This window comes from Falco peregrinus, chromosome 3, assembly GCF_023634155.1.
Source record: "Falco peregrinus isolate bFalPer1 chromosome 3, bFalPer1.pri, whole genome shotgun sequence".
Classification (NCBI taxonomy): domain Eukaryota; kingdom Metazoa; phylum Chordata; class Aves; order Falconiformes; family Falconidae; genus Falco; species Falco peregrinus.
In genome coordinates this window covers 59,624,939-59,652,055 of record NC_073723.1, presented here as the reverse complement: position 1 = coordinate 59,652,055, position 27,117 = coordinate 59,624,939, and the positions used below count along the sequence as shown (strand labels likewise).

Sequence of the window (27,117 nt, the reverse complement as noted above, 5' to 3'; positions counted from 1 at the left end):
TTTTTTCTTTAGTGCTATCAAAGCAGTGCCTTGACCTCAGCTTGCAACTCTGTGTAGTTTGGACATTCGAGTTTTGCATCATTTGAGCTCACAAAGAAGCCAGGGAAAATAAGGTTGACAGTATAGGGTAGAATTAAGTGCCTGTCTGGGATATGAAGATTACCCAGATGAGAAAAACAGACTAAGCTGAAAAAAGCACGAGGAGAAGTAAAAAGGAAGAGCTAGAAATTTGGAGTGGATGGGAAAAAAAACAGCAGATAGAAAAGCCTGTGTCTCAGGAATAGTCTGCTTTTGACTACAGTAGCGTATTTATTTAAAATCTTTAAATGTTCATTACTTGTTCATGGGGTTTCCACATCTGTAGACTGGTTTTCAATGTTTTTACCCCACTTTTTCAATCCACATGAAAGTTTTACTAGAAAGGATAGGATGAGTATTAATATAAGATACTGGAATTAGCTGGAGCTTTTTTAAGGGCAAGGACTGCCACTGTAATTCAAAGCAACAGTCTCAACAACGGATGGAAACCTCTGCTGGTCTTGAACTAAAAGAAAGACTTCTGGAAGATTCCTTCAGTATTCCCTGAACTACCCAAGTCATGAAGATTTGAGAGCTCAGTTTAACTTCTGTCTCTCGAGAGGTACACAGTAGTTCTGTATGTTATTGTTGCCATTTTACTGACATACCATTATTAGATTCACACAAAGCAGGAGTTAGAGATTAGGTGGGATTAGATTTCTACTTTCTATCTCCTGCACCTCATGGACTGTGTCTGGACTTTATTAGTTGTTGCTCTTTGAATAGTAGTCTTTCCTGAGATGAAGTGGCCAGGGAAGAAAAAGGAGCAAAGAATATTGTTACTCTCTCACATGGAACTTTGTCTTCAATGTGCATTTGATTGAAAGCCTGACACAAAATGTGGAGAAGCTGGTTTTCAGTATACGGTAATACCATTTCAAGTAGTGTCCTCACCCATGTCACAGAGCTCTGCCATTTGTTTCATGAGCTGTAATTATCTGCTGTCATCTGTCATGATCTTAGGCTGTGGCTGGTTTTCAGTTTGTGGGGAGGACACTTTAGTGCAAGCATATGTAGGTGTCTAAATTCTAACATATAGTCAATGGACTATATGTCTTCGTGGTAGTCAGGCCAAAGGACTGATTCAAATACCTGGCTCCTATAAGTTCAAACCATTGACACCTGCGTATGCCTATAGGACCATTTGAAAAGCAGCAGTGTACATGAGACATCCACATGGAATCGATAAATATGACACAGGAGGTGTTGGAGACCTCGGCTAGAGGCCAGGAAAGAATGTTCCAGGCTATCTCTGAGGACAAATGAATTGGGCCTTAGGTGTCTAGGTAATAGCAAACTTAAGCATCTTTCTTGCATGTAGACAACAGACACTGAGGGTGTTAATCTGTAGTTGAACTCCATCACATGTAACTGTCTTTATTTTCTGCAAATAGCCTCACTGACTTGAGAATCACACAGAGAAATAAAAAAAAAGGAAAGTCATCCAGATTTTGTCTTGCTTGCTTACTGTGGTACTTTGTAGGAGTATGACATTACTATATTATACCTAAGAGAAGCTTTCAAGGGCAGGACCATGAAAATCTGGCCTGAAGTAGCTGAAACAGCTGCCAGTGCAAACTTGCTGGCAAACTGAAGTGCAGAGGCAAGAGCTCAGGTTAATGGTTGCAAGTTGAAACAAGAGGTTTAGACTGAATGTATGGAAAACATTTTCAGTCTGAGGACAGCTAGGTGCTGCATTGGGTTGCCCAGAGATATCGCACTGGCTCCATTCTTTGAAGTGTTCAGGACTTGACTGGACAAAGCCCTGAGCAGCCATGTCTGGTCTCACAGCTGACCCTGCTTGGAGCAGAAGCTTGGACAAGAAACTGCCCAATATCCCTTCTTACCTGAATTTTCCTATAATCTTAAGTCTATTATTTGAAGAAGTGAAGCCAGTAGGTTCTCTGTTGAAGCCCAATTAGACAAAGTCAGAACTATTTCCCCTTAACTGAAGGTACAAGGACAGTAATTTTCCTTTTCTGGCAGGAATGGATACGGCCACAGAATTAATTGAATTAACCCTGTTGTAGTACAATATAAAACAAAGCTTTGGAATTAAAATTATTTGTGAAATCTTGTTGTTATAATCAGCATTAAAAATTGTGAAGACACGTGGTAAAAAAACAGCAGAAGGATTTAGGATGGGAAGTTATTTATTCTGTTTTGTTTTTTTATAATATGCCCTTTTTGCTGTGAAAGATGGGAATGTTTTTGTAGAACTTAGATCCTACTTCCTGATAAGTGAAACAAGGCAAACACACGGAAAGGAGAAAAAAAAAATGTAACAGTTTGACTTGCAACTAGAAATCTAGTATTTCCTCAAAATTAGGAAAGCCCAGGAAAAAGAAATCTCAAGTAGTTCTAGATATTTTTTTTTCTCTTCTCTCTCCATCTCGGTGGAGTAAAAACTTCCCAATATATTTAAGGAAACATTGAAAAAGCTTTTCTTACCTCCCTAATTAAAGCCATACTTTATTTCTTTAATCACAAGATACATATTACAGACAACCTGGCATATACTGCTAGCTTTGCCTGCGCAAAAATAATTACTTAAACTTTGAATTATGATACATTTGTATGGGGTGAGAGCTGCATTACAGAAAAAGATTCTGAATTACTTTTTGTCTTTGCCACTATTATAAAACAGCTGGTAAAAATGAAAAGGAAAGTCGAAAACCTCAAATTTTTTACTGGTGAGTAAAAACAAGGGATGTTTCAAAAGTATGCAAAACACTACACAAATAGAGAACCTGTATTATAGTTGTGTTTCAGATAAAAATCATATTTTAAAGGAATTGAAAATGTATGTATTGAAAATAAATACAATAGTAAAGCATAGTTATTGTAGAACAATAATAAAATCAACAGTGAATTTGATGGATTTTGAATGAATTTGAAAAGCGGCGTTTGAGCAGGCTCTGAAACACAGGAGCCGTGATCTTGCTTTGCATACTTAAGCAGAAAGGTGGCTAGGAGTGTTTGAATTTTGATTGCTCCTATCTGTATCGCAGGCCATGTACCACTGAGCTGCTGACCTACTTCCTAAAAAAGCTAGACATGTGGAGTATGGTTAGGTAGGATGCTAGAACTTGTGTTGCTTCAAGAACAGCCACAATTTAGTGTGCTTGCAATGCCACAGTTCTTTTCCTACAACTTAGAAAGAATAAAATTCTGGTGGACTGTGACCAGGAAAGGTATCACATAACTACCAAAAGAACTTTTCTTAGTTATATCAAAATCTTAAAGGATGTCTGCAAGAACTTAACTATGTTCAGTCATTCATTCAGGACAATACAGGTCAGTTGGTATTAATCAGAATGAGTTTTCTAGTGTCATTGGCCATGGCTCAAAATTATTTTTGTACTTTTTCACACTGTTGATGGTCTTTTAACCGTTGTAACACTGTCTTATACTAGTTTATGAGAAGCATGCCATTATAATTCATAAACATTTGATTACAGTAGTACTATTATTTAATATATTTCAAGATTTTTCCCTTTAGTAGTAAATAAAGCAAGTTGTGTAACACTGGTGATCACTAAAACTTTACAAAAGATGTATTTCATTTTGCTGTTTTAATATCCAACTCCCATGTGCTCTGCTATTTTCAAGCTACCACCTCTGAAGTTTGTTCTGTTTGGATCTTGAACTGATCAAATAGGTTGTCAATAGCATAGACTTGTATAAGCGTACACATAGTTAAATTGGTTCTGGAGAGTGCACACATGCAGAAAACATTTCATGCATTTATAAATAGTTTCATAAAGAAAATAATTTTTTTTTAACATTTTCATCTTGTTTAGTGAATTGGGGTGATATATTTAATCATTTCTAATTTTTAAAAGTGTTCAGTTATACACAATCATTAGTTCTAGCTGGAGGTTTTATTTATGTGAACACATCTAACTATAAAATATATATAGATGTGCTTGATTCCTATTTGTTCCTCTACTGCATCTTTCACCTACTGTTTGATATTTCTTTCCTCTAATGCATTTTGACATTTACTTGAAATGTTCTTCAATAGAGACATTGCTGACATTTCTCAGATATTTAAAACCACGTTACCTTTCAATCCTATATGGCCAATGTTCATAGAAAATAACCTAAAGTAGAGATTTGTATGTTTAAAAAGAATTGGTGGTAGTTTGGGGGGGTGGGTATTGTTTCTGTGGTTTTTTTACTGAGGATAGACTAACATTGGTCAGCTGTGACTGTGCTGCCTAAAGAAGACATCACCCTAATGAGAGTGGTATTATAAGTGTGTATTTTGAATTCCTATTCAAGAAGTTTGATGTTTGTAATTAAACAATAATTTTGTTAGTACTTGCATAGAGTTTTATTGGGCAAAGTGTCTTAGATATAACATTTGGATTGTGGTTTGTTCCATCATGCTGAGGTTGTAGGTGTGTTATATATCTTAGCCACAGAACAGAGCTATTTTTTGTATAACGTACCTGGGCAACTGCAGCTGTTAACATTTATCCTCTTGGTTGGAAAGGACATAGCAAAGCTTGTAAACTTATTTTATTATTATTTATTTAGTGCTGTGATAGTTAAATCAATTTCAGAAATATCATTTGCATCTCTCTAAATTATGGCCAGTAGTTTCCAAAGGAGAGGGGTTAATTCTCATGCATGATTAGCTTTTGGGGGTTCCATAGTGAAGTCTTACTGCAGACAAATCAGAGTCGGAAAGGGACGTGGTGCTTTCATGCTTCTTTAGAAATAAGACACATTTCTTTTACAGTGTTTACTTGCAAACTTGCAAGTGGAAATGGATGTGAAGTCTTTCACTTCAAAACCTATTAATTTGACAGGTGTTAATTCTTGGGGAAAAACCAGCTTTTTAATATGCTTTTGGTGTGCTTCCATTTCAGCATTTTAAATCAAGTCATTAAATATTTCTGATGGTTCTAAATTTTTAGAAGAAAAATAGGTCAGCAAAGTCAGTAAATCATTTTGTCTTTAGGAGTAGTGATGTCTTGAAAGATAGTAAAGTGATGAGATTTATTCTCGCTGCATGTGAAAAAATTACATTTGTAATGTGATGGATCACCTCTGGAATTAATACTACCTTTGAATCAGTGATCAGTGCATAACACAATGAAATTACTAAAAGTAATTTATGTATTGGAATGTTGTAATTATAGTAATTCATAGTTTTAATCTTGAAGTAACATTTAGACTACAAAAAATACTACATCACTGAAACAATCATGGAAAGACAGAATATATATGGGAGTGTATGAGCAAGATGTACAAGGGATTTCAGGGCATTATGCAATAAATGCGTTGATATCAAATAAGGTTGGTATAGTTTAAACTTACTTATGTTTTTTTAGTTTAGAAAGTTTGAATTAAATTATTTAGTGATTTTACCATGCTGACAGAATATTATCTGTTTCATTAACTGCATCCATTGCAAATGGAATATCTCTTTTCTAGGCAGTTTTAGTGCAATGGTTAACCACTAAAAAGTCAAAGAAACAAATCCTTCCTCATATTCTAAAATAAAGGGGTTGATTGACAACTTTGAAGTGCATGAGTAGGAATTTATAGAGATGTTTTTTCCTGCGATGGGCTGGTTTTTTGAGCTTAGAGAACTTCAGTCCTAAGAAACGCAGTATATGGCTTATTAAAGAGAGTAATGGTCAATGGATAATGCTGTACTCCTTTTTATTTCTTTTTTTTTTTTTTCCTTACAGTACAAATATACTACAGAATTGACTTCTCTAAAGCATCTCAGAATAACAGTACTTAGGATTTAAGTCTGGTTAGGGTGGTTAGGGTTGTCATGCTATAGGGTAATCTTGTTTGTGTGGTTCTTCCAGAAAAACTGTTTGCAATGGTATGAACACCATGTTTCTGGACTTCAGCACCCTACTCCTGATAAAAGGTACAATAGAGATAAAACAGAGGTGGATCTTCCTCTCGCCTTTTTTCATATTTAGTATGTATGCTGTCTCTCACAAAGCTGACTGTGAATGATGACTATTAAAAGGAATTATTTTTTTTCCCGTTCCCTAGGGTTGGGGGTTTTTTTACTAGCTAAAGCTTCCTGTTTTTTCCTAATGGGGAGATTATTTTTGCTAAAGCAGAGGGGCTGCTTTTCTCTCAAATGAGTTGCTCTGCATTGGAATCTGTTCCTGAAACTCAACCAGATTTCAGAAAGAGTGAGAAAAGCATAATGACAGATGTCCTCTTTTTCCTCATACTATCATCAAAATTATCACTCCAAAGTATTTTATTTTAGCATTTGCTAAACTAATATCCTCAACATAAGTCACTACCTGGAAATTATATTTTTATAGATGCATATACTGCAGGCTATTTGTTTCAGATATGAATTCAATTTTACAAAATAGTCACAATAAAATGAAGATGAACTCATGTAGCTACTAACACCACAGAAGAATGTGGAAGGCTCATATCTGAGGCAGAATTAAACAATGCAGTTAGTAAGTTAAAATAATAAAAATCTAATGTTACTATGGGACTGTCTCTGTTAAAGGTACTTAATAAACTACGCCGCATTTATTTTACACTTTTACTGTTCTTGCATTCAGCACCTTTTTTGTAGTTCTGAAACGAAGTCACCCCAGCTTCCTCAGTCACCTGTATTAATGGAACATAATGTATCTAGGTATTTGAGTGTTGAAACTGAAGGGAATATAATGAGCTAATAGTAATTGAAAAGAGATTAACAGCCTTGTGTTATGTTCAGTAGTACTTAAGTAGACTTTTTCTCCCTTTTTATTCATTTATTCCAAACAACCTTTCTTCTGAGACTGACCTCTGGTGGAAGATTTAGCTTGTTTAACAAATGAGTGTCATCAGGGCTACTTTAATTGTGTAAGCTCTCTTCATAGGCAATGAAATGAATTTGAAATTTGCCTGTACTTTGGGAATAGAGCTCTGGCTTTTTTGAAACACACTGAAGGTTTCTGGGAGAAAGGCATGCCTAACCATACTAAAAACAGTGAGGTACAAAAAACTTGAAGGCTGGAAGGCAAGGTGGAATTTGGTAGTTTCATTGCCACCAATCACACAGGAACTCTTCTGAACAAGTAGGTTAAGAAGAAATTAACCTTATTTTTATTAAATTATTAAAATATGATTTGCCTCTGTTCTTTGGGATACATTGAAATTCATACTTCCACCCAAAATATGTCACTCAAAGAAAAAGTATTTTCTAGTTAAATGCCTTTTGACCAGAAAATACCAAGTCAACAAAACGTTCTGAGCAGTTCTATTCTCAATTCAATAAGTACCTAAATTTTGTTGGCACAGCTTTGTTTTGTCTTTAAGTCTATCTCTAGTATTTACTTAATTGGATGCAGTAGTTTTATGTGTTTTATGATACATTACAAATATTTCAGAAGTGAAGATGACTCAGAGCTGTGAACAATTTGCAGTCCATTTACAGTTGTGGTGTATTATTAAAAATTCTGATAAAGTAATATAACCTAATAAAACTCTTACAATTTGAAATAAGTTTAAAAATATTTAGACAGTTTGTAATAAAAAAAGCTGAATAACATTGGATGGCTGACCTGGATACTTTACAGTAGCTGAGGTCTTGAGTTTAGCTGAGCACGTTGTCTTAAAATGTTTATGCCCTGGATTTGTAACATATTCATGAATGGAGCAATTATGGAAAATACTTGGCCAATTGTCCCTACTATTGAAAACATCTTCCTTTTATTTAAAAGCTGGTTTTGCCTCATCTTGGCTGCTAATGACTCCTATTACTAAATTTCTATTGTTCTGTGGCACCAGAAACTGACCAGTTTATCCCTTAACTTTTCTTCTGAGAGAGCTTTTGGTTTCAAGGATAGTGGTTGATCATTTGCTCATTCTTAGGATTCTTTGCTCATTCTCAGGTTTTCAGCATCTCTATGTAGCTTTGCCACAGTAAGGTGGGAAGGGAGTCTGGGAGGAGGAAAGAGGGCAGTTCCTTGGAATGCAATAAAATTATGAAAATCACATGAGAAAAAAAAGTGTTCTTTGTGCCATATAAGAATATGAATTGTAATCCCTAGAAATAACCTGTCCTCTATGTAATGCATGATGATGGAAAATTATTTTCATCTTTTTCTGATGACTGGATATCTTACTCTTCAGAGGAAGTATTACCAACTAAAGTGGCTATTGTCATCTTTTTACATCAGGAAATACTATTTTGGCCATGAAGTAATAAACTGTGGATGTCTTGAACTATGCAAAGTTCAGGCTGAATGCTTTATTATTGGTGTCAGTGAGATAGCTTAAAACTGTATTTTATTAATCACAGTTTCTGGTATTTCATGAAAATATTAGTTAAACATAAAATGCATAATATATAGCGCACATGTGTAATTTCCAAGGTATTATTATGTGACATACACATTTCTTAATTTTAATAATTTAAACTAAGTAATTTTCTCCTCCACTGGATTCTGCGGTGGTATTGCTTAGGGTCTGATTCCAACAGAAGCACTTTCACTGACCTATTAGCACATGTTTAAATAAATTTTAAGTATAATGTATTTAAATTTACACATTGTATATTACTTTGATTAATTGTGGTTTTCCCTTTTAAAAAAAAACCAAACACTTAAGAAACAAATATGTTTTCATTACTTCAGGATTTATTTGGATTTTTTGGTAATAATAACATTGTCGAAAAGGAAAAAAATCCTTTCCTTGACTAAGAAAATTAATCTAAGAAAATCTTTAATTATTGATTGACTTTTCTTCAACCACCTTTATGTGTAAAGGATAAATGTCAGAAAGCAGTGTTTTCTTTTCTGCTGTAACTTGCATCTTTTCATCCAACCAATGGTGCAGTGCTTTATATTAGAAATTTGTATAGTCTTAGCCCTAGCTGTGTAATTTCAACTGTGGCTGCAGTTGAGTATCAAAGAGAGGCAGTATTAGTCTGAATAAGTGAGAATGATGAAAATCTGAACACACAGATCAAAATGTGAACATGAAATATGCTTCTTTTTGGTGTTCAATATCTGATAAAACTGAGCCCCAGAGGATATGATGTTCTCTGATCATATGAAACTTGTCTGCTTGTCCTCAGGTTGGCAGCTGTAAGTTCTGTGGATACGAACAGAAACAAAAAAAAAAAGGAAAATTAGTGTAATTTTAGTATTTGCAATATGATTTTGCTGATGGCCAGTGAGATACTTGTTTTGTCTGTGAAGTTAATCGTATAGTAAATGTTTACTATTGCCTTTACATTCTTCTATTGTTTTCTATATTCTGCTAAAAGAAGCAGGAAAATTTTTGTTTCATCTTCGTTGTTAGGCTTCCCTTTAACACAACATCACCTGAGATCTATACCATATTCTTACTGGAAAAAAACTATTTTTGACTGTTTCATAGCTGAATTCATGTCTGGATTAGCCGCAAATGAGGTCATTAGATTTAGTGTACTAAAATTTGCAGTTCTGTTTTGATATTGACTCCCTTTTCAGTGGCCTTACTCACCCTACTAGTACCACCCAACATTTCAGTTGCAACCTGGCATCCCCAAAAAAAGAGGGACTGTGTAATGAGTATTTCCACTGTGGCCCACTTCACTGCCTGTAGCATTGCCTTTGAGCAAGTAATGCAGTAGGAAAGCAGTAAGCATAAATAACAAGATACAGAGAACATATGCAAAATTAAAATCTAGACTACCTGTACTACCTCTGTATTTTTGGGAGTCTTCAGATTTATTCCTGCATGCCATTATAATTCCATCTCAAGAATCTGAAGCTGAGTTTTGGAATGAATATTAATTATGATTAGTATGCCTCAGACGTTTCTTGAGAATGTGCATACTCGTAACTCTTCCTTTATACATTAGAGTGACTTACTGCTTTGTCAGATTGCAGTTCTAGAAAACTGAATTGTGTTTGAGCATCTGTTGCAGTTAATCTCAGATTATTTCTACACATTTTCCTAGCTTTAGGATATTCAAATATAACATCCACTAGAAATTAGCAATGCTAAACAAATTAATCTCACAGAAGAAAAAGCGTCCAAAGAAAAATGTGGAAAGAGAAAGTATAAAATGCCTGAGTGGATCATGACAGCATAAATCGATCCTACAGAATCATTGTGGGAAGTTCTTGCTTATCATGTCTAACCAAATTATGCCCTTTATCTGAGTTTATGCAGGTGCACATCATACACTCAGCCTGTTCTTAAACAGTAAACAGTGACAGCCTGGAGTGCTGACTGATTTTATTCTTTATTTTCAGGAATAACAGGGTGCAAAATAGCCATATGAAATGGGAAATCTGGGCAATTTGTCATTAAAGAGAACTGCTTCATTGAAGTCACTGACTGCATTGGCCAGAAATAATTTTATATTTCTTGTATAACTGAATCTGTAGAAGGGCAGTTTAAACTCCCAGATCATAAGTATTTTTTTAGTCATACAGTTCTGCAAAACTTCCTGTAAAGCTGGCAGTTTCTAAATAAGCTTTGTCTAAATTAAACATATGGTAGAATCTTCCAATGTAAACTATAGGGAAATTGGAGAAATAGAAAGTCTTTAGGTCCAAAAATTGTATCTTTCTCCCCACATCTGTTTATGTATCAAGCATACTGTGGTGGTTTAACCCTGGCTGGGTGCCAGGTGCCCACCAAAGCCACTCTTGTCACTCCACTTCTCGGCTGGACAGGGGAGAGAAAGACACAAGAAAAGGCACGTGGGTCAAGATAAGGACAGGAAGAGATCACTCACCAGTTACCATCATGGGCAAAAGAGACTTGGGGAAAATTAGTTTAATTTATGACCATTCAAATCAGAAAAACACCTTCCCCCCAGCCCTTCTTTCTTCCCAGGCTTAACTTCACTCATGATGGAATAGGGGGATGGGGAATGGAGGTTGTGGTCAGTTCATCACACGTTGTTTCTGCCATTCCTTCCTCCTCACTTCTCCTCTGCTCCAGCGTGGGTCCCTCCCCACAGGGCGCAGCCCCTTAGGCACAGCTGGCTCCAGTGTGGGTCCCCCGCAAGGTCACAGGTGCTGCCAGGACCCAGCTCCAGTGTGGGCTTCGCACGGGATCACAGCCACATTTGGGCACCCACCTGCTCCAGCATGGGGTCCCCATGGGCTGCAGGTGGGGATCTACTCCACCATGGACCTCCATGGGCTGCAGGTGGGGATCTGCTCCACCATGGACCCCCACGGGCTGAGGGGCACAGCCTGCCCCACCGTGGGCTTCACCACGGGCTGTAGGGGAATCTCTGCTCCGGCGCCTGGAGCCCCCTTGCCCCTCCTGCACTGACCTGGGGGCTGCAGGGATGTTGCTCTCACTTAGTCTCACTCCTCTCTCTCTCTCTGGCACCGATTCCCCCTCCTGCCCAGATATGCTGCCACAGAGGTGCTACCTTCACTGCTGATGGGCTTGGCCTTGGCCAGCGGCGGGTCTGTCTTGGAGCCGGCTGGCACTGGCTCCATCAGCCATGGGGGAGGCTTCTGGCATCTTCTCACAGAAGCCACCCCTGTAGCCCCCCCACTACCAAAATCTTGCCATGCAAACCCACTACATGTACGCAAAACCTGCCTTAATGTTTGTGCAAAACCGTAGCTTTCTGTGTTGTTGAAATCTTCATGCTGATTCACGGACATCTTTCTGATGGGTGGAGAATGTGAGGCTCTATGGAAGTTAGAAGAGTATTATGAGTATTATATACAAAGAATCTTCCAGATCAGCCTGGTTTTTAACCATTAAAGTTTTGAGTGGACAGTGTGATGACAAATATGAGCCAATTTAGTGATTCTGTGGCTCTGAGCCACCAAACGTCAGCCAAATCCCATGCGACACCTTAGAGGAGCACGAAGGCTCCTCTGCACTCTGCTTGTGGGTACACGCTCATTTGGCACAATATACAAGTTCCCAGATGTGATTCACCAGCCCCAGGAGCACAGGAGGAAGGAGAACAGGAGCCGTTTTGTTGTCCCCGATTTATGCTGGGGTTTTATTCCCCTGGCCAGAGTAACCCCTAATTACCGGATAACGGAATTCAAGAGGGTTTTGCTGTTAGAGCAGCACATAGCAGGCTCAGCAGTCCCAAGAAGGCACGGTTATGTATGACGAGTTGTGCAATACCTTCTCCATTAATGAATTAGAACAACCTAGGCCACTCTAGCTTCTTCAGCAAAAGTCTCCTGAGTATTAACAGCTCCTATTTACCTGCCAATGGATAAATCAAGTTATGCGTAAACATGTATCACAGAACCCTACCGTGTGTCCCGTGGTACACACATCTTCTGTTCAATGCATCATTTGTGTACTTAATACTATCACTTTTAATCAGGTCTTATGGGAAGGTGAAATAAAAATATAGGATGCCTTTTATTAGCATAATTTACATACATAAAAGAATAGAACGAGCAGGTTTTCGCAAGGAAAAGGAAATAACTGACAGCCATTTCTCTCATTTTCTGAATTCTCTGGCCTTAATAAAAGAAAGATGAATTCATCATGGATGATTTCTAAGTGCCAAGTTTGGAGTCAGCATGAGCTTCATCAGTAGCTGATGTTCTTGCTAGCTGCCATTCATATTTGATTGCAAATATCACAAGTAAAAACCTGATAATTTATTGTTCTAATTGATTATTTTTTTCATTGATAAAAATAGTTCTGAGATAAATTTCTACCATAAAAGAATTAGGTTTGTTATGGCACCAACATCTTGATTTAACATGAGGATAAAGCTGCACACCAGCTTGGGAGAATGTGTTTGTTTACCTTTTCCACCTTTATTACCTTGGTGGTATATCAAGCATAGCTGAGACCTCAGATAAAAGCTTTCTAGACTTACTCTTGCAGGTGCCTTTTCCATTTCCTGTCAAGTCTCTTATTCATGTCAGTTTCCAAATGGCACCAGGAGCTGGTACCACTGCAGATCCCATGGAGCAGTTCCTGTGAGCAACAAAGGGCCTGCTCTTCTGCTTCAGCTGAGTGCACTCCTGAACACTAATGCTTCCAACTTGAAGAAAGCTCTCTTTTATGTTTGACTATGCAGCATTATATAATCTGCATTAGATAGGTTTTAGTCTTCTCACTGCTGCTGTATTCAGTGCACATTAATCTCACCCCAGAAGAGCACTCCTGTCTTCATTTTCTTTTCCAGTCTTTCCAGCTTGATGGTTGCGATTTTGATTACAGCTTATACCTCATTTAACCTGGCTGTCCTGAATATCTTCCAGCAAGCATTGGCTTATTTTTTTATGATATTTTTGTCCTTAATCGTGATGTTACTCTTTGCTAGGCAGAATTGTCCTTCAGATTCATGTTTTCACTCTTTGACTTTCATCTGTGATGTCTGAAGATCTGTGAGGAGGAAACGAAACTCCCCTCCTTCCTATCATATGTCTGTGATACTCTGCACCAGTACACCAGTGACTCTTTCATTTTAAGTGTAAAACTTTACTTTGATTGTTTTCTGTATATAAACTTTTAACTAAAGGAGTTAAGGGAGGAGGTGTGAGGAGGAGAAGTGACTGTGGGTGTTGGAGGAGGGAAGGGAAAGGAGTAATTCAGGAATAAGATGTGGCTGAGTGTGTTTTAACAGAGTGCAGATATTTCTAGAAAGACATCATCACTGCCAACATTTGTGGGTAATCCGAAGGTAAGAATAGCTACGTGGTGGCCTCAGCTGGGAAGGATCAGTGCATGAACTTTATCTCCAGAGCCAGGTGATGTTTTTCAAGCAGTAGCTAGCATCTGAGCCAAGGAGGGATTTTTGCAGTGCGTGTCAAGGGAAATCTGGTTTATACCTGTTTTATGAGAAGCACTAGTTTGTAATAATATTTATCATCATTTTGGCAACTGCTTGGTAGTAATTCTATCAGTTTGCTTGTTTTGGGAAGCCCAGCTCAGCAAAGTAATAAATATAATGGACAGTGGTGTGACATAGGCTAGCAGGATAATAGGAAGGTGTCTCTTTGAATTCCTTTCATATTGACGGTGCCTCATTTCCAATCTTATGCAAATAATCAGAAAAAATTAGTAATGGCAGTCATTTTTCATAATGGAATGAAGCTTGTAAATGTATTAGAGAACTATAGGCCCTTGTATTCCTGCCAGGACAGGGTCCCTACTTTGTCACACAGTCACACCTAGCTCTTAATTTTTCTTTTTCAATGATACTTGTTATACTTTTATACAGTTTTGAAAATACAGGGGCAATTACTTTGCAATGACTAGTTGTTTACAGTGAAGACAGAATAGTAGCTCTTGATTCCTAAACAGAAAACTTCAGTTTGGATGAAGAGCATGAACTTGAAATAGTCTGCTTGTATTTAGAGCAATAGTAAGAAGACTAAAAATTATTAGATAGAAAAGTGTAAAAATCAGGAATTTTCTTATATTCTGTAGTTCTCTAAGGCAGCAAAATAAGTGAATTCTAGCACTCTCTAAGGAAAATAATTTACCCTTTTAAAAACATCACAGACCATCTTCTTATTTGCAGTAGGTTTTCAACTGTTCTGATGTAAAGGTAGTGCCACTATTGTAGGTTAGCAGTGTGCTACATCCCTTTAAGCTGCACAAGCCTTTTTAACACTGTCAGAGATGGTGTATTTGTGTTTGCCTGATTGGGAGTAAGAGTTCATCTCTCTTCAGTGTATTTTGCTTTGAAGAACTACGTTAAAAAATGCCAAAACAAAAAAAAAAACACCTGGGTATTGACTGATACACGCATTGGTAGCTAGACTTAACCTTCACGTCCTAAATACAGAATGATGTGAAGAAATGAATTAGGTAGTTCATAGGCCTCCTCCTGATCAGTTGTCTGTTTGTAACCAGAATTTGCTCCTTACACACATACCCTACCAAGGACTTATGCTGCCAGATAAAAAGGAAACTACATAAAATGCAAAGAATACTGAAACTCCCAACTGCAGTAGACATTTGATCTGTGTTGCTATTCCACATGCGAATAAAAGAGATTAATAGCAGTAGGGTAAAATTCACCCTGTCTCCCAGTGCAGTGATGGAAAGTATACCCAGTATTTCCTCTAAAATGAAAAAGAGTCCATAAAGTGTTTTGTTGGAATATGGTTTAGTATGTTTTTATCATCCACATTTCTTGAGTGACTACGTAATTTAACATACTTTTTCATTTAAGAGATAAGAAAGCCTCACAATTTGCATTTGAAAAAATATATACAGCAAAGCTAATAAAAGCAAAACCAAACAATAATGTGGACATAAAAACTCAAGTAGCCAGCTTTACAGCTGTCTCCTCACTATCCACCCATTAAGTACTGGTACACAAGCATTCAGCTGGCAGTGCTCACGTACTCATCCACAGCAGAGAGGTGATCTGGAAGGGCTATGAATGGCTTCATGCTTGCCCATGTGCATACTCACCAGAGCAGCGGAGCTAGCACTGCAGCTGTCAGCAGCAAATTTCTGTCCTCCTTGTGCACAAAGGAATGGTGGCTTGTTTTGCTGGTGTTGAAGCTATGCTGTTGTCCCTTGCTAATACAGGCTATGTCCCTGGGATACAGTCTAGTGTGGAGTAGTCAGCAGGTGAATGTGAGAAGTGCTGAGATATGTACATCAGAACTGACAAGAACAGCTTTAGTGGGACCAGGGTGATGGACATTTGAGAAATGTGCGAGTTGTATTGATAACATGACTTATCCATGTTTCATCCATTAGCACATACTCATTTAGATGATCCATTTTTAAAGTAAAACCTCACGTCTTATGTAAATTTGCTATTAGATTTCAAGAACCTATTGGAAAGGTTCCAAATTCTGCTTTTCTGTATCTAGCCAATTGTGCCTTGACAAATCCAAACAGCTTGGTGTGTTTTAGCATGCCCTGTCAGAAAAGCAAACAAACCCAGGACAGAGGAAAATAAGGTGATTTCATCCTGTTACTAGGATATGGCAGCACACTAAGGCATGGACTTAACATGGCTCAGTGAAACGGAGGCTCACTTATAGTAGCCCTTTTTTTAGCAGGCTTTCGTAGGGTGTGAGGCTGGACTGGGTGAATGGTTCTCATGTCTTCTTAAATTTCATGTAGATATCCTTCTTTTCAGCCAAGTACCTTTATTCAGACAAAATAGTTTCCTTCCCTCAGACACTAAACTTAGGGCTCAGAGAATAGGAAAGACCAAAGTATCTTCAGTGTGCAAAGCCACTGCGATGGTAGGGAATTAATTAGTTACGACAAGCCTAGATGGTCCCAGCAGGCAACTGGGGTCCTGTGCTGCAGAAGATGGCTGAGGAAGTACTAAAAAATGAGAAAGTAGGAATGAATTTCTGTTGTTTCATACTCATTGAGGAGCTGGCCAGAGATTAAATGATGCAATAAAACTGCAGAAGTTGGCATGACAGTGTTGCATAAATGTGAGCTGAGACTGGGATGGTTCTATCTGGTTCCTGGGTGGGGGTTCTCCCCTTTGGTAGTTGTATTTTTGTTTTTTATTACAATATGTGATACCTTGAAGGAAGAACCTGGATGACTACACCTGTGTGTTTTATGTGCTGAGACATTTTATAATGTTCTGAAAGAAATTCAGGCATGAAGTGGTTTGGTTTTGTGGTGGTTTTTTTAAGTCTTAAAAAAATCAAGTATTTCAAAAGATGTGTATAGGTATCAGAAACAACTGAATGAAGATAACAGAGAGAATAAAAGAGTTCTTATTTTAACCAATGATTATATTTTAGCAATTTTCTTTTGTTACAGTCTTTGAATATAAAGTAAGCATAGACAAATACAAATGACTGTACAATGACAATCAAAGGCTATGTTGTGACTTTGAGTGTGAAAGTATCTTTGTGTTGTACATCCTTTTATTATGTTTATAAATATGCATGCAACTATTTTGATGCATAGAATTAAGAGACTCAAACCTGCTGAATTAACTGTTCTTAATGTGTCTTATGTAGCAGGCTGGTAAAGTAATAAAGACAAAGTTTTAGCTCAGTGGCAAACGATGAGGAGTTGAGTAAGAACATGCTAAAGTTTTATCTATCTAAGCAATATGAAATACAGACAAATTAGCTGAATGTTAGTGCTCAAATCATCACTTAACTAAACTGTGGTTACAGAGGTACCTTGACTATAAATACCTTGGCTATAAATGCAGACCATATATAATAGGTATTGTTGGACAACACTTGTAGTATTGAAGCTATTCAGTACGAGGGCTAACATTTATCTTACTGATGGTTCTCCTTCTTAGTTTCTTCTGAAACGAGCAAAGTTGTTCTGTACGGACTCAGATTTTTAGAAGTCAGTAGAGTAATAAATATTATAGGACGACTTCCTTCCTTCCTTCCTCCTTCAGGAAACTAAAACAAATAATATACGTTTTCCCCTCAAACTCTTTGATTAGTTTCACCCCAGAATGAAACTTGTGCTCCACAGCATAAGAACTTCCTGCAGAAGCATTGAGGAAACCCTTAATTATCAGATAGTAGGAAAGTCAGTAACATTCCTGGTGGCCATAAAGATGAAATCTTTTGAAATGGGTTACATAACTTGCCATGAGTGCAGAAACGGCTTGGTATACATGTTTAATGGTTTCACCTGTGGTGATGCTTGAGGGCAACCTCCAGGCCTTAATGCTGAACTCTAATTAGTGTAGACAAGATCACAGCACTGGATTTCAAGTGAATGCAAGATAACCTGCAGACAAATTACCACTGAAGTAACATGACAGGTCTTGACAGTATGTTCAAATCATTTAAAAAAAAAAAAAAATGCATCCATCAACTCCAACGTTTTCTAATATTTTGGCTACCAAAAAATTTTGTGCCCAGTAGGTAGCTACATTTCTGGGTAAGTATAGAAGTGGCCCTGTAGCTGGAGGGTTTATGGTAATTCCATAAGCAGCAAAGTGTCTCTGCAAAGGAGAGATAAACAGCTAGTAATCCTCATAATTCCCCACTGATAGCCTATCCATCTCTGCTATAAATTAGAAAGCCCAGAGATTAGGAAGGCTAGGCAGGGTGTAGCTCACAGCATTAATCACAGTATTAGGACAGCAGTGTGCTCGAATTCTGTGTCCAAAGGGCTGGTATTTCTCTCTAGGTTAAAGTGACATAATGTAGTTTGGAATAAATATTGATCAGACCACTGCAGAGATGGTTTTACAGAAGACACTGTTATACATTTATTAAAACTAAGCTATCAACTGCATACTTGGGAATGCATTAATTTTCACTATGAGGGTTGTAGCCATGATTTTGTAAGCTCTTCAAGTTTCCAATTTACTATTTTCATTAATATGTGTTTAGCATCATTTAGATGGAATTAGGGTCAGTTTGTCCTCGAAACTCTTGAGAGGAGATTGTGCAAATACTTCTGATCTTTTGGAATCTGCATGTGGCCATACAAGCTGCACTGGTAATATAGTCATTGTCTATGTGCAAATTCCTATTTAAACATAAGATGTGAATGGGCATCTTTAAAAATTAGAAGTTAGCTATTAGTTCTAAGAAGTGTGTGGTTGAACTAAATACATTTCACCAGATATTTTCTTGATAATAACATTTCATTGTGATACTAGTTAGACAGAGGATTAAGGACTGTGGCTTGGCCTCCATAATAGTATGGCATATATTCCAAATCCTATACAAATTTTGATTTTAAATACTTAAATACAAAAGTGAATATGTTAGTCCTCTGCTTTTTATCAGATGATACATTTTGTGTGTTTGGATCTCTGCTGCCCCATTTCAAAGTCCTTTTCAATATATTCACAATAATTGTACTCTAGAAATGTAATCGATGTGTGTATTATTGTCACTTCAGTCTTTCAGGGGTCTAGTTCGATAAACTGTCATTTCAGAAACCATTCTGAGTATTTTCCATTTTCCAATTGACAGTGCATCAATGAACTTTTTATCCTTACGTGCTCAGTAGCAGTGTACAAGGCTTTTGAGACAGCAAAAGTGTTTCCATCATCTTGTATATTCTTGCCTTGAAGTGACGATAGGGCTTCTGGTTTTGCAGTCATGAGAAAGGCTAAATGGGAATTTCTGGAGATAGGAGTTTACTAACTACAATATGGAAAATCTCTGCTCAGCAATGTGAGAAAAACACTTTAGCACATGTTCATAGGCAGAAAAAGAACAATATATCTGAAAGGTTCAGAATTATAGGGAAAAAAGAGGGTTTTTTTTTAGTGTTTCAGGTATTGTGAAAGGATACGAATTGCCATCTGACTGTTAAAACCTAATCAGAGACAGGAACAGGCATCGGCAAAAGCACCATTTTATCATCAGCACCGACAGGAACAGGCATTGGCAAAAGAAGCACCATTTTATCATCAGCACAAAGTAATTTAGACTCAGCAGATACTGATTCAACTGAAGCTGAAGATTCATGTAACTGCAAATAAATGTCTGCAAGATGACAGCATAAGACACAAGGCAGTCCCAGAGAGATGTTCATGAACAAGCAGTCAGAGCAAATACACCCTATAGGGTAAATATAAAGTTCACAGCTGGGAACTGTGGAAGACAAAGCAAAACATGAAGGCACAAAGTGCAGAAACTTCCAGCAAAAAATAATACATGTATGTATGACATCAGTGGAAAGATGTTTTGCAACACAGAGCCAAACGAAGACATAAGCACTGGATGACAGCAAAGAAATACATCTTCAGCAACACAGAGAATGTCTTTGTATGCAGCTAGCTCCTGAAACTTTCATACAAAACTTTAAAATGCCAGCATGTTAGTAATAATGGTCTGATCTATCCTTCCATTGGACAAATGTTTGAGAAGAGCAATGGAGATTTTCAGGAAACTTTTTTTATTATATCAATGGAGTCTCTGAGAGCATATCAGTCACCACAGTTTGTGTCTGAACTACAGCCAGCGAGTTTCTGGTGGGAAGGTAAATAGGGACTCTTGCGTTCGTAGTAGTTGTTAAGGCTGAAAAAAGAGGGCCATCCTAACTGAATGCGAAAGAAGCTAAACCAAAGGCTGGTGTTGATACTTTGAGCTGTTAAAAAAACTGGCAGAAACCATTAGGCAATAATCAAAATTCTATAAATAGTTTTAGAATGTGATGTGCTTCAGTCTTCTATTGTTTTCTAGCACACCCAGGACAAAATTGTGTGCCTCTTGGTATGGTATCAGGAAGTAAAATTCTCACCCCTTTTACTTCCTCGGGCAAACTCAGCAGGTGTGGGAATACACTTTGGAAAAGCTGTTCAGATCCCTCTTTCCCTTCCAAAAACATTTAGTATCACATATGGCCATTTCAATGCAGATAAATAAACATAGTATTTAGACCTATGGATCTGAGGCAGAAGAATTATATTCCGGTTGTACTGTATGGCTGCAGCAATACTCTTGTGTATTGTGTGTGTATTGAGTGAATGTGTGAATTATTTGTAGCTCCATTATATTCCAAATTATTCAGCATTGCATAGTCAAAGCAATGCTGCCATTGGTTCTGTAGTGTCCTCAGTTCTGAGTATTTTTACAAATGATATCAAAAGTCTTGTTCAATATATTCTTGAGATGAGAAACACTAATGTAGCAATGACCTACAATTTTGTGGTTGCTTTTATTTGCTCTGATTTGATATTACATAAGAATTCTGTAGTTAGAAAGAATGCACGTTTTTGGGGGGGAGTATCTGACACTTTTAACTGTTAAACAGTCGTTTTCTTTCTGTAATCTCTTGCCCTGTTCACTCTCTAATTTTCCACGCTCTACATAAAATAAAAAAGGGTATTGTAGACATCATGCTCTTTGCCTGTGCAGCTATATTGCATTGATTAGGCAGCCACAGACTGTCCTGAGCAAGAAAGTGTCACTGGGAAAACCTGTGTTGTCATGTAGTTGTAAAGAGTATTATAATGATCAACAGAGGGCACAGTAAGCTTACAGAAGCAACAGTAAGGTGTCTCTTACCTCTTCAGACCTTGTTTTACTAAATTCTCTGAAGTTATTTTGGGGACTTCTCATAATTTATTAGTCTCAGTAAGCTCCATGTTTGCTTTTGATTTATTTCTGATCCCTAAATTTGGGCACTTTATTGCAGTGTAGCAGTGATGGATATATGCATTTCTTTTTTGCTCATGACAATATTGCCAGCTCACTAGTATGTTATAGGTGCCTGCCTGAGGAACTAGTTGGCAATGATTCAGAGCTCTTTTTCTTGCTATTCTGTACCAAAAAAATACCTTAGTATCTGAAGCTAAATTAATTCTCTCTTTTGATTAGCCCTAAGAAAGTAGGAGAAGGAGAGACTAAAACTTTCTGGAGTAGAGTTGCAAACACTGGCTGAGTAGATGCTTACACTTTCATGGCTGGAAACAGAACTGGTGAGACACAACTTCTGTGCAGTTTGGTGCCTGAGCTAAGAAGTCCTACCAGAACAGCCATGCTGCTTCCATTGTCTTCAACCATTGCACGCACAGTGCTGTGCCGTGTGGATTTTTAGCCAAGGTAACTGCCCCATTGTCTGATACAGACACCTTCAGTTCGAGTTATAAATACCAACTTAATTTTCTCATAGCAGTGGTTAAATTGGAAGGGGTCATTTCTCCTGAGCTTGAGTCATGTTGAAGATACCCAAATGTGGATACCAGTCTTGTAAACCTAAGAATTAAAATTCTTGTGATAGTTCAAATGAAGATACAAACTAATCATAAACTTTAAATTAAAAAAAAAAAAAAAAGTGACCTTTTCTTTAACTGACCCTATGAAAGCACAGCTGGAGAACACAGAGTTGACATTTACATTTATGCCAAGCTGGAATACTATACCAGGTACTCGGCTAGACATTTGGTCTGAATTCTTCAGTGTAATAGGGCTGCAGACTTCACTGTAACATAGCTGCCGTCAGGGGAGAGGAGGAAGTGTCACTAGGTAAATGGTTAGCACTCGTGTGCCAGGAATAGATACACTGAGCACGCAAAAGGTTTTAGAACATTTCAAAATCTGCAAACATTCATTTATGTGGCGTTATATGTCAGAATGTAGGTGCTAAAATGATATATATACACTGGGAAAGGTTATGTTACTTCTAAGGGGATATGATAGTGCCTGGCAGGGCCTGTGAAATGCCTGTGAAAAGGAATTATGTGTATTCCTAAGGGTGACTGCATTAGTCTGGTGCTCAAAGTCACCAACAAGCTTAAAGGTAGCCTATGTATAGTTCTCAGCTCTATCTGAAAAAGATGCAATGATTTTCACTGAAATGTTTAGCCTCTTCTCCTTTCAATTCCTGTCAGCTGTTTGCTATATTGAATTTTGCACAATAAAAAGGATTTTTTTCAGGTACTGGAAAACTCTTCTTACAGTTGAAAGTATTTTAATGCAGAAAAAAAAAAAGAAGATAAATGAACATTTGAATAACACTTGGTGGTATTTTGGTTTAATTTGGGAAATGTCTGATATTGTGTACATTAAAACACCTTGAGACTGATTTCAGCTGAGACTTTATGTGTGATGTTATGAGATCAGGGTGGGGGGGCCCTTTGGTTTTGCTTCCTGGAAAAGCATCTTGGTTTTTCTACTTCAGACCTTCATTTAGAGGTGAGAAACTGACACTATTACATTGTCTATTATTTTGTATATGCTAAATTCCTTACAAATATACCATCTGCAAGTACATCTTAAAGGTGTTTGGAAAGAAAACAAAATATAGTAAAAGATGGTCTGAAATAAAGATGACCTTTCTGTGTCAGACAGAAAGGGTGCTTTAAGTCATAAATATTCTAGTTCAGTTTTGCATATTCTAGACTTCATTGGAGTTCCATTCAGAAAGGCCAATTTTACATGCTGTTAAGACTCGGCATATGTCAGTCAGTGCTGGATTCTCAGGGCATAATTCTGCTCAGGGTTGATAGGTGGTTACCAGAGAACTCAGAAAACTGCACATGTGAATCCAGAAGCAGAATTTGCCTTTAGTTGCAAGGCTTGCTTTTAGTCAGTGTCATAGGAGATAGCATTGTACCTCAGGCACAAAAATGTGACTGTTTAATGCTGGAGACAGATCTCATGCTTAAGCCCAGAATCTGAAGTATAACTCTTGTTTGTTTTTATTTTAGCAGGGAAAAAGAGCAATAATCCCAACTGGCAGTCCAAAAATAACCAGATTGGAGGGTGGAAGGAAAAAGAAGGAAAAGGGAAGAGAAAAATGGAGAGGTAAATTGTGATTCTGTAGCCACAATTCCCTTGCAAGGAGGAGCAGGGAGGAAGCATTTTGTCAGGAGTGTGTGGAAATACAGTGTTTCAGTGGTGTATGGTGACTCTGCAAACAAAGAGGAGAGACACCACTGCTGTGCCACAGCATTTGAAATGATTGATGAGATATGCGTAAAGAAAGGGGAGCATACCATTTCCAGTTCCCTTCTGGAGATGTTAATATCTTGTGGTCAGTTGTCTCATAAATTTCCTTCAATACCTCCTGAATATGGTACTATTACTGCTTCTAGTAATTCACTATAATGTTATTTCTCCCCATTTCTTTGCTAACTCCTGGTGTCACAGAAATAGTTCTAGTCTAGGTGGTTCAAGCATCAGGAAAGACTGGTTCTTTCCAAAGAAAGAGAGTAGTGCAGCAGCAGATTTGTGTTTGTCATTCCTCCGTGCTTGATTAACAGATTATTGGGTGTTGTGGATTCTGTGGGATAATAGCATGTTTAGGCCCTGATATGCTGATATTGTGCATTTTCTTCACGTTTATGCAAATTATAAACCTCAGCCAGAATGGAAGGAGTGTTGCGAGTCCTCAGATGGATCCTCTCATTTTTTTCTGATTCAGAAATGAGCTGTGATATATTATTTGGGGACTGGAAATGTGAAGGGCAAAAAGTAGAAAATATGAGACTCTAAAAGTGCTCTGAATCCATTTTTGATGTCTATTGCTTTTTTTCCTCAGGAAAATAAATTAAAATGTTTACTTCTTGAATATTTTAAAAATTCAATATATTCTTCCTGGAAAGTATTGCTGCTAGGTATTACATAGGCTGCCTTTTTAAAGGTTTGAACCATAAATACAATGCTGTGGGATATTTTACCTGTAATGCATAGTATTTCTTTAAATTATATTACTTTAATTTTATAGCTTTGTTTTATAATATAAGTTTTAAACTCGGACTTCCTCTTCTAAATTTTGTGTTAGTGATTGCAGTAAAAGGCCCTAGTTTCCACTGGCCATTTTTCTCCCCTGTTGTAAAAGAATAGATGGCAACATGTCATAATACTTCTTAATGCTGCCTCTTGTTTTACTGCAGAAGCACATGCAGAGCCCTGTGTCTGGGCTGGGATAAACCCATGCAACAGCACAGACTGGGAGGCCAAGGGGCTAGAAAGTAGCTTTGTAGCTGCTTGAAGTAGATATTGGTGGACAACAAGGTGTGCATGATTTTGCAGTGTGCCCTTGCAGCAAAGACAGGCAATCATATCCCAGGTAATGTTTGCAAGCACAGCCAGCAGGTCCTTCCCCTCTATTTGGCATTTGTGAGACCACATTAGGAGAACTACAATGAGTTTGGTGCTCCTCAGTAAAAGAAATACTTGGACATGCTGGGCTGAGTCCAGCAGAGAGCTACCAAGGTGGTCATGGGGCTGGAGTACATCTGAGGTTGTGCAAGGTGAGGTGGAGAGAACTGGGTTTGTTTAGGTTTGAAAAGAGATGGCTTATGGGAGGTCTTATTGCTGTCTTCAGGTACCTTGGGGCTTGCTGAGGAAACAGGGCCAGACCCTTCTCAGAGGTCTATAGCAAAAGGACCAGAAACCACAGAGAAAATGGAACACAGGAAATTCTGTATAAGTAGGGGTGGACGGAAATTATCAGAGGTAAAATCACTGGAGCAAATGTCCTGAGAATTTGTGGTACCTCCATCCTTGGAGGTACGCAGAACTTGGCTGGACTTGCTTTTAGATGGGTGCTTGGACAAGACGAGCTCTAGAGATTGCTGCTAACTTAAATGGTTTTGTGCATACTAGTGAAAGGGCAAGAGGCAGATAAATCGGATTTCCAACAGAGCTATGTAGCACAGGAGGCATCTCCTTAGTTAGAATTGTTTGAATGGCTGTGTGTTTGATTTTGTTGGTTGTTTGGGTTTTTTTCTGAAACACTTCTGGGTCTTACTTTTACCTTAAGTAACTTGAGAATGTTTCTGTAGTTTCTCATTTTAAGATAAGTTTTGATTATTTGTATGTTTGTCAGTTTTGTAATCATAACAGTAAATCTTTCTTACAATAACTCTAGCAACTGATAAGGACCTTAATGATCCAAAGCCCTGTTTCTTTGTAAGCTTTGATCATTGAAACAGATAACAAAATCAATTTCTGAATTTTTGGGTTTGACTTGGATACAGTCTGAAGATAGTAAAGATGTTTTACACTTATCTGTGTCTCAGTTTCTGCTTCAGGTGAGTTCTGCAATGTGTTTGAGCCTCTCCTTTCAGGAAGGGCTCTGGGCGTCTCTCTTGAGCTTAGTTCAGGACTGTTCATTCCTCCTGTAGTAGTCTCCTGGTATCCTTCTTTTCCCAGGAGCCCTCAGAGCAAGGTGTGAGCTATTTGAGCTATTTTGATGGAGGCAGCTCATCCATTGATCCATTGACGCAGGAGCCATACGGCGCTGTTATGCCCCAGCAGATCAGACGTCGTCCGTATGTGTATAGGTAACATGCCAAGAAATAAGTCGTCACTGCTGAACCAGCTTATCCCACTGTAGCCTGTTCCCTTTGAAAGCAGCATGTGGCAGGCAGGGCACCAGGAATGAATGGCAGGGATTAGCCTAGCAGTGGCCCTCCTCTCAAGGGGATGAGTGCGGGAACCCAAGTGCACATGTTGCGAAGTGCCCACAGGCTGGATTTAGTGTAGTGTCTATGTCCACGCTTACTAAGCCCCAAGCTTCTTAGGGCGACGATTGCAGCTGTGTGCATAGACACAGTCTATGTGTGCAGAAGACACAGTCACTTCACTGATGATGGCCTGTATAGGCTTTTGGTGTACCTGGCGTAACTGTGTGACACAGCTGAGGGCAGCAGTCAGGCACTGCTCTCTACACTGTTTCACTATTTTCTGCTCTTTTCCATTAAATAGCAATGGAAAGTGCTTGCTTGTGCTCCTGCTCCTGCTCCCACTAAAGTCTGTTGGTGGTGCTGGAAAAAGAGATAGATCATTCACCATGTTAGTATAACTTAGATTATCCTGAGAGGGGAAGAAAGAGAATTGAAAAAGTGAACTGAAAAGAGGGAACAACATGCAAAAATAAATTCTTTTTGTTTGATTTTGTAGTCAGCACCTCATTCTTTCTTGGATAAATTGGAATTAGAATTTTTAAATAGTAATTTAAAATGAAGTTTATATTAATCTCATATATAATCAGTCCTTAAAAGTATGTTAACTAGTAATACACTCAGAGAGACGCTAATGAATCGCCAGCTTCCTGAAATGTATATACCTCCTATGCACTACCCAGACTGCTGTAAAAGAATTGTGTCATCAGTTTGGCCAGCTGAGAAGGCATATGGCAAACTTTTATGATGCCTGTTATCTGTAATGATAGCTGTTTGTGTAGCTGTGCTGTTCACTGAATGAAAGCAGAACAGTAGTGCAGCAGTTGCTACTAAGTGGAGCAAACTGCAAAAGGATAAAAATAAAAATAAAAATTGAAGACCAGCATTTTAGAAATGTGAGAAAAAGAAAAGCAGTGCAGTCACCCAGGGGAGTTTCTATAGCAGCAGTAATCTGAAACACCCAGGCATCTTGCCAAGAGCTCCAGTAGGTTGTTAATCAAAACTTCCAAGTCTCCTGCCAATGCAAAACTCTCTCAGCATCAGAAGGAAAAATGGTCATATAATGATGTGATACTTAACTTCCATAAAGAAATTATTAATTGTTTTGGTGAGGAGCATTCTTGTCCTAAGCAGATATTTTTTTCTTTTTCACCCTATAAAAATATCCTTCCCATTGCACTTTCAACTGAAGTAATGTATTTTTATACATAAATGCATTTAATTTTAAATAAACATACAGGATACTTACTGATACCCTAGAGAATATATTCTCTTTCATTGGCTGCAATTAGGTGTTC

At 37.9% G+C, this 27,117-nt stretch overlaps 1 protein-coding gene across 2 annotated transcripts in view; it reads left to right on the top strand.

Annotated features, from left to right (window-relative positions):
• Window positions 1-27,117, top strand: part of DLGAP1 (DLG associated protein 1) — a 430,204-nt gene that overhangs the window by 94,410 nt on the left and 308,677 nt on the right. The window contains exon 1 of one of the 2 annotated variants that reach the window (XM_055800551.1): window positions 23,115-23,213. The exons of the other annotated variant lie outside the window; for it this stretch is intronic. The gene's annotated coding sequence lies outside the window, so the exon portion shown is untranslated. Of the gene's footprint in view, window positions 1-23,114; window positions 23,214-27,117 lie in introns of those variants that run through there. 2 annotated transcript variants of the gene reach the window in all.